At 41.8% G+C, this 8,892-nt stretch overlaps 1 protein-coding gene and 1 pseudogene across 1 annotated transcript in view; one reads left to right on the forward strand and one right to left on the reverse strand.

Annotated features, from left to right (window-relative positions):
* Positions 1 to 8,892, reverse strand: part of Shroom3 (shroom family member 3) — a 301,418-nt gene that overhangs the window by 226,631 nt on the left and 65,895 nt on the right. The gene's annotated exons all lie outside the window — the stretch shown is intronic.
* Positions 2,870 to 4,119, forward strand: LOC104859340 (annotated as a pseudogene).

Here is an 8,892-nt window from a genome sequence, read left to right on the forward strand (position 1 = left end):
ATGACGGAATTAATGCTGACAGTGGAGAGCCTGTGCCTCGCATTTACATAGTGCTGAGATGCAAAATCCAGCTCCAACCCCCGTCACTCACTGATACTGCAGCTTCTGTGTCCTCTGCACATTAATTTCACTGGCAAAAGCCCTAAGCCACCGAAGACTCCAAGAGCAACAGCAACTCAAAAATCTGGACCCAGGAGCCAGTTTGTTAATTAGAAGTTCAAAGGCAGCACTTCCCAGACAATCGCATTCCAAAGACCACCGCCTAAGGGAAGCTCAGAAAAATAATGAGAAATATTTTCTATTATGTCAAAAATCATGAAATTAAGCTTCCTTTTCTTTTGTCTCATTTTCTTTTTCGAACCAACTGTTCTTTTCTCCTATCTTCTCCATTATCTTTTTCTCCTTCACCATACTTGGTGTTTTAACTGGATTATATTTTAAATGTTTCCCATATGTGTATGTATATGTGTGTGTATTTACACATGTGTATACATACATGTATGTGGGCACTGGGAATTGACCCCAGGGCCTCGTACATGCTTTACTACTGAGCTTAATGTACGTCTTGAATAAAATTTCATGCTTCAAACTTTACTAAGATATAATTCACAAACCACAAAATTAAATTCAAACACAATAAAATTCACCTTTTAAAACTATGATTCAGTAGGTTTTAGTTTATTCACAGAGTTGTGCAACTACCACCAGCTAATTTCAGAATATTTTCACCTCCCCAAATGGGACTCCATACTCCTTATAGTCACTCCTCTCTCTCATCTAGCCCCTGGCAACCATTAATTGATTATCTATTATTTGCCTGTTCTACACATTTCATATAAATGACATAATACAACATGCAGCCTTTCATGTCTAGCTTTCCTTTTTTTTTTAGACAGAGTCTCACTATGTATTTCAGACTGACCTTAAACTTACTATGTAGCACAGGCTGGCCTTGAACTCATAGCAATCCTCCTGCCTCAGCCTCCGGAGTGCTGGGATTACAGTTCTGTACCACCATGACTGGCCTTGGCTTCTTTCCATTATAATGCTTTCAAGTTTCCTCACTCTTGTAGCCTATGCCAGTATTTCATTATTTTTTATGGCTAAGTAATATTCCATTGCACGGATATACTACATTTGGTTTATCCATCAACAGTTAATGTACATTTTAACTTCTCCACTTTTTGGCCACTTTGATTTATGCTGCTATGAACAGTCATACAAACACTTATTTAGATGTATGGTTTCGTTTCACTTGGATATATATCTAGAAGTAGAGTTCCTGGTAAATCTGTTAAAATTTCTGAGGAACTTTCAAACACAACTGTATAGCATTACTCTGCTTCAAATTTTCCACTTAACTACAGTACTGTGCTAGTAAAAGACTTTTGATTTTGTTTTGTTACCAGGGATGGAATCCAGGGGTACTCTACTACTGAGCTACACTCCAAGTGCTTTCTGTTTTTTATTTTGAAAAAGAGCTGCCCAGGATAGGTTCAAACTTTTGTCCTTCAGCCTCAGCCTCCCTAGTAGCTAAGATTGTAGATGTGTACCACCATGGCCGGGTGTCATTGATTTTTAGCAAACCCAAGGGTTCTATCTACTACAGGAAGGGTAAAAGCAGCAGATTTTAGGTGATCAGTGAATGACTGTACAGTGACATTAAAGCCAACATCTGACCACATAAGAAAAAATCAAAACCCCAAGTCCCTCCAAATGTGCCTTCATCAGCAATATTTTCCCAGTGCCTATCAGGTAGAGATTTCATCTCTGAGGGTGTCTGGTAGTGCCAGTGAAGTCATTTTTCTTTTCTTTCTTTCCTTTTCTGGTACTGGGAATCAAACTCAGGACCTTGCGCTTGCCAGGCAGGGCTATGCCGCTGAGCTAAATCCCTAGCCCTGAAGTCATTTTTCTTTTAAAACTTTAGCCAGCAATTACCTAGCTCCCCTCTCCCTTGAAGCTTCTTTCCCTAAACATGCAATCACCAGACAAGAATACTACTTGCCTCCAAACATCAGAATTTGAAGTAGCACCTAGCTGCTGTTTTGCCTAGGCATCTGCATAGCAGGTCCCGGTGTGGAGCTTCTCTGCCTTTCACAGTCTATGCATCCGTGGAGACCTCTGTGAGGCAATCCGCAAAGGCCCAGCACTGGGACAGCTCCAAGAACTCAAGGGACTCTGGGACAAGTCTAACACAAGGTCAGCACCTGCACTAGCCCAAGAAGGGAGCTGGGAGCCCCCAAGACCAAGTTGACTCAGTGCCGCTGCAGGCCTGGGGACGGGACGGGCAGCCCAAAGCCCTCATGAGGACTTGTGGACACAAATGTAGGCAAGCTCTGCATCTGGGTGTTTCTATGACATTGCCAAGTTAGTCCATTATGATCCAATCTGCCTTCTCTCTTCCTTGTATTTCAGCAAAATATTAACCATGTTCCACCCACGCTCCTCCACAATACTCTCTGTGTGGTCAATAATAATTCACGTCTGAGTGAGGCCTTTCCTGAGTTCCCCCAGCTCTCCTCCGTGAGAGTCTTACTAAGATGTAAGGTGCTTGCCATACCCCATTACCCACCACCCCAAGTCCTTTAGGACCAAGTTGGGCTTTCTTTCCCCTCCCCACAACACTAATTTTGTAGGTAATTTGGGTGGAAGCTACCAACAAGGCAACCAAATTCCAGGGTAAAGCATTTCCTTCTGTCCCTGTACCCCTACAGCCTGCAGAAGGGATAAACTCTAACAAAGACTTGTGAACGTGGAATCCTGGGAAGGTGAAGGAATTTTGAGAAAATGGCCCACATTCCAGATCTACCTGTTTCTGGCTGCTGCTTCCCTGAATGGTTTTCTGCACTTACCACTTAGGGGGAAGAAAGGGAAAGGAGGAAGAGGATCTCTGGAAATCAGGACTCAGTTCCTGGCCTGCTGCCTTTTCTCTTCTCTGCAGATCCTCTCCAATTTCAGGTGCAGGCTCAGGACATGAACTGAGTGCAGGCTGGCCTGGCTGGGTCACAGTGGCCCAAACTGAACAAGGGTCTGCCGCCTGATGGTGGTGGCTGGCTTCAGGAAGGGGACAGGATTCTCCAGACTGCACCTACACTACCAGTTCAAGTTGGAGGAGGAGAGCAGCAACAATCAGAGTAAGACCCTGGACGTGAGGCACCTACAGAAATGGGTGCCAGAAGAAAACACTGGATGGAGAATATGTTTGCTCCTTTTTTTAATGCAAAGGATGTTCTGGAAGAGGCTTCCCAGACAGAATCCTCTTCTGAACAAATAGCTGTAGATAAAAAGCAAGAGAACCAGAGGAATTTATCATTTCTCCAGTAGAAAGTTTCGAGAAGAAAATAAATTTAGGAGGAAAGAATATATTTCCCAACTAAATGAACCAAATTTAAAAGGGAGGGGAACGAAGCTGATACAAATTCTTCCTCTTGTGAATCTTTTAATTTGGATGTTGTGAGTGAACAAAGCTTTAACAGAACAGAAGACCCCTCTGCCTGGCGCAGAAAGGAGTCACTAACTCTTCCACAGCGAGGCACGAGGAAAAACTTGACCAAAGGAATGTCCCCCAAACTTCGCCTGAACCTTTTGAATGAAGAACTGGAAGAACTCAATATAAAATGCAGAAAAATAGAAGAGGAATTTGAAAATGCTGAAAAAGAACTTTTGAACTCCATAAAAGAAGCCTCTACAAAATCCATACATTTTCAAGAAACAGGGACAGGTACTTTGAAGAAAGACCGGGAACTTCAAGCTTTAAAAAATGACCTATATGAGAAAGCAACAAATGTTAAAAACTTAACTGAAGAGCTCCAGCAAGCCAAAGATGTCATCCACAAGTTGAACCAAGAGAACAGAGCTTGAAAGGAAGCCATGAGGAAGCTAAAGCATCAGACTGCAGTAGGAAATGCACTCCTGAAGGTAGATGTGAAATCGTATTATGATTTAGAAATGGGAAAGATTCGCAGTGAGCTTGATGCCATCAAGAATGAACTTAGATCTGAGAAGAACCTGCAGGTGAGAAATACCAGAGCCCTGGAGTTGCTTCGGAAACACCTCTCTGCCGTGTGAAGGCAGTCCGCTTCCTCTGACTGCTTTTCTGGGGAATTCTTTCAAAGCTAAAAGAGCCTTTCATCAGGCAAGTCATTGAGTCAAATCAATGTTTATTGTGCTATCTTTGTGTGCTTCAAAACATGTATGTAATAAAATATAATTTTGACTTTTGGCAAAGCGGAGTATAAAATATACAGATCTTGGGGCCAGGGATTTAGCTCAGTAGTTCGGCTGCCTGCCTCGCAAGCAGAAGGTCCTGAGTTCGATCCACGGTGCCAAAAAATAAAATAAAATATACAGATATTAACCTTCAAAGCATTTGCTTTCTCTTTCCAATTAAGTTACTGTGAGATTCCAAATGCAAATGAAGTTTCAGAAATCACATATATATATATAACTCAAAAATACATAGTGATTTGCCAGAGCATTTATGAATACAAATCATTTTGTGTCCTTGTGAGCAATTTGTCCTTGGCCCATTCATATTTTTCTATCTGTCCATTGAGGTTAACAATTAAAAATCTTGTTTATGTGTAGAAGCATTGAAAAAAAAGAAAATGAGCTGAATGCCATAAGGAGATTAGATGGCTCGGGGATCCAGAGTCAGCTGGCATAATTTTAAATCATTAAACAACTTCTTCCTGCTATCTCTGTGTCAATTTCCTTCTGATCAATGTGCTGACCTTGTAACTTGACCTTGGCCTTATGTTTTTAGCCTTTCCATTGTACTTCTCCTACCCTGCTTAGGTCAGCTTTTGTCTGGAAGTCCCCCAAATTCCCTGAAGAAACATCCTCTTTTTATTTAGGCCTCAGGCCACCTCCCTTTGGCCACAGGCTGAAATTCTCCTCCTGGGGGTCGCCTGGGCTGCACCCCACCCTCCCCTCCCCGGGATCCCAGATCCAATTCCTCCAGATCCGCAGGACAGGCCCCATCTTGTTTCTATAGCTGGGTTTCTCCTCTCACTTCAGTCACCTTCCCTCTTCTCCCTACTCCTTCCCAGCCCATGAGAACAGGATCACCAGCCCCAGTCAAGGGTCAGAGTGTCCCCACCCACAGATCCCCAAGATTTCCTACCTGATGTGACCAGAACACTTCTGAATAGACTGGCAGCGGGTGGATGTTTTATTTGAAACTGTTTTCCCTGAGACAGGAGTACCAATCATCCAAGCCTCAAAATCCTCACAGAGTCTGGACGGGAGTTTTTTTTCCAGTTTGTAAAACACACAGCTGCCACTCTGCCATCCAGGCCCCCATCTTATTACAGGAGAGAACTTGGCAGACATTTTCCCCAGTAGGGAAACTGATGGAAAAGGCCTTGGGAAAGGGAAAGATGGGGAAGCGGGTGATGCTGAGAGGGTGCACAGGGAGAGCAGGAAAATCCTGGTGATAGTGACATCAGCACTATTCTAGGACTTAAACCCTGGCCTAGTGAAAATCACTAAGAGCAGGCAGAGATCTTGGGATCCTTCACTTTATAACGCAGTATGGGTCAGAGAGCACCAGCCCATCCCAGGAAATAGCAGAGGAGAGCCCAGTCTTCTGCTGCCCCCTGGCCGTGAGGAAGAGAAAGTCTAAACTCACAGAGTGGTATTGAGAAACTCACATTTAGAGCAGAAGAGATAGATCTAGAATCTCTTTCATCCACCTCTGTTCACAGGTTAGGAAATTGAGCCCCAGGCTTAATCTGAGGTCCTCTTCCTACTCCCTCAGTGCCACATGCCCTGTCCAGACAAGTACACTTGCATCATATGTACACATCAGTCCTCGCAGTTCAGGATATCAGTGCCCCCAACAGCAAAACTAAGTCCATCCAAACCCACGCATGTCTCATTTAGTGAAAACATCCCAAGGGACTTCAGTCACGTGTGACAGGCCAGATAACCAGTAACAATGAGAACTAACACTTAGCACTCACTGTGAATCAGGTACTGTGCTAAAGACATTATGTGTAACTCAATTTTCCTGTCACTCTATGAGGCCCTGTCATTAACCAAATCTTACAGAAACTAAGGCTTAGCGAGTTTAGGTAACTTAGTCACACGGGTATATATGGCACAACATGAATTCAAGATCCATAGTAGTATACCTAGTCTGGGCTATTAGCTCTGTCATTATTTACTGTACTACACTGAGTTTACCTCTGCAAGCTTCACTTCACAAGAAAGGACAGACATACACTGAGATCCCATAAGGGCCCATTTACTTACTACTTTCCTCCATCTATATTCTGTGATCTCCCTCCCTTCCCTTGCTCCCCAGAGCTGACTAAATGCACTCACTTCCTGTGGTTCCCAAAGTGTTGACTTTTTTTTTTTTTTTGTACCAGGGATCAAACTCGGGACCTGGTGCTTGCAAGGCAGGCACTGAGCTAAATCCCTGGCCCAGAAAGTATAGTCTTCAGACCAGCAGCTTTACCATGGCCCACAAGCTGGTTAGAAACGCACCATCTTGGAAGCAGATACCAGGCCCTTGAATCTACTGCTGCCTTGGTCCTGGTCTTTCCAACCTCCATAATTGTGAGCAACACATTTATTTTAATTTTTTATAAATTGCACAGTCTAAGCATTATGCTATAGTGCCAAGGACTGACTAGGACACATACATTCAGAAAACTATAAAACAGTATTGAAAGAAATTAAAGAAGGTCTAAATAAATGGAAAGACATACCATGTTCATGGGTTAGAAAAATCAGCATTGTTAAGATGACAATATTCCCCAGATTGACCTATAGATTGAATTCAATCTCTGTCAAAATCTCACTTGGCTTTTTTTGCAGAATCAAACATGCAGACTTTACATTCACACAAAAGTTCAAGGAGCCAGAATTTCTTGAAAAGTCTTGAAAAACAAACAAGAAAAAACTGGAAGACCCATACTTTCCAATCCAAAACTTCCTACAAAGTTAACAGTCACCAAGACAGTGTGGTACTGACAGAAGGTCAGACATGGACAGAATGGAACAGAATTGAGAGTGCAGAAATAAATCCACACATTTATGGTCAACTGATTTCCAACAAGGGCACAAAGCTAATTTAGTGGGTAAAAGAATGATCTTTTTAACCAATGGTGTGCTAAGACAATGGTCCACAGGCATCAGAAGTCAAACCCTATGGTGGTAATCTCCAAGAGTTCATGTGTTGAAATTTAATCCCTACTGTAAAGTATTTAAGAGGTGGAAACTTACTGTGATCATGGTGTTTAAGAAGTGGGGCCTTTGGTAGGTGATTAGGGTTAGAAAAGGTCATCAAGGTAGAGCCCAGGATTGAATCCTGCTGACTCTAGCAGAAGAGAAAGAGATGGGAGTACATTAGGGTTAGGGTTAGAGTTAGGGCCCTCTCGCCCACCCCACCTTGTCTCTCTCTCTCTCTCTCTCTCTCTCTCTCTCTCTCTCTCTCTCTCATTGCTTCTCACACCACATGATGCCCTGTACTACCTCAGGACTCTGCAGTAAGAAGGTCATCACCAAAAGTGAGCCTTGAACCACTATCACTGTGAGATAAATATATCTTTTTTTCCTGTAGAAAGTTATCCAGCCTCAGGTATGTTGGTACAGTAATACAAAACAACCTAACAGACCCCTACACCTCATGCCATATTTTAAAAATTAACTAAGATCTAAGCAAGATCTAAATGTAAGAGTTAAAACTATAAAACTTTTAGAAAAAATTATGCGTAAATCTTCATGACCTTAAATTACACATAATAATCTTAGATATGATTGTAAAAGCATGAGTAACAAAAGAAAAACTAGATAAATGGAACATCATCAAAATTTTAAATTTTGGCCAGGCGTGGTGGTGCGCACCTATAATCCCAGCACTAGTGAGGCTGAGGCAGGAGGATCTCTGTGAGTTTGAGACCAGCCTGGGCTACACAGTGAGTTCCAGGTCAGTCTCAACTACACAGTGAGACCCTGTCTCAAAAAAAACCCAAAAAAACAAAAACAAAAACAAAATTTTAAATTTCATGTTTCAAATAACAACTTCAAGGAAATGCAAAGACAGCCTGAAAATGGGTGAAAATTGTTATATATCATATATAATAAGGGACTTGTATCTAGAACACATAAAGGACACTGAAAATGAAAATAATTCAATTTTTAAAGCCCAAAGGATTTATAGACATTCCCTTGAAGACATACTAATGATCACAGAGCATGTGAAATAATATCTAGCATCACTTACCATAGAGAAATAGAAATCAAAACCAAAATGACTATACACCAACAATGAACTCACCAATTAAGAAATCAAGAAAATAACCCCATCCATGGTAACTAAAAAAACAATAACTAGGAATCATCCTAACCAAGAAAGTGAAAAGACCTCTGTAATAAAAACTCTGTTACTCTGAAAAACAGAGTTTGAAGAGAATATTAGAAAATGGCGTGGCTGGGGATTTAGCTCAGTGGTTCCACTGCCTGCCTTGCAAGCACAAGGACCTGAGTTAGATCCCCAGTATAAAAAAAAAAAAAAGGCAAGGCATCCCCTGTTTCTGAATAGGCAAAACCAACATTGTCTAAATGGCCATAACACCAAAAATGATGTATAGACTTAATGCAATCCCAATAGATTTTTTACAAAATAGAAAAATTCCTAAAATTTATATGGAACCAGAAGAAACCCAGAATAGACAAAGCAATCCTGGGTGACAAGAACAAACCAGAATACAACACAATCCCAGACATCGAGTTGCTACAAAGCTTCAGCGATAAACCAACATGGCACAAGCACAGAAACAAACAGGTGGTTCAAGGGAACAGAAGATGCAGAAATAACTCCAGGACCTTCAGCCAACTGATCTTCAACAAAGGGGCCAAAAAAAAAAAAAAAAAAAAAAA

The sequence above is a fragment of the Fukomys damarensis genome, unplaced genomic scaffold (assembly GCF_012274545.1).
Source record: "Fukomys damarensis isolate Sample0158 unplaced genomic scaffold, DMR_v1.0_HiC HiC_scaffold_32, whole genome shotgun sequence".
In the NCBI taxonomy this organism is placed as follows: domain Eukaryota; kingdom Metazoa; phylum Chordata; class Mammalia; order Rodentia; family Bathyergidae; genus Fukomys; species Fukomys damarensis.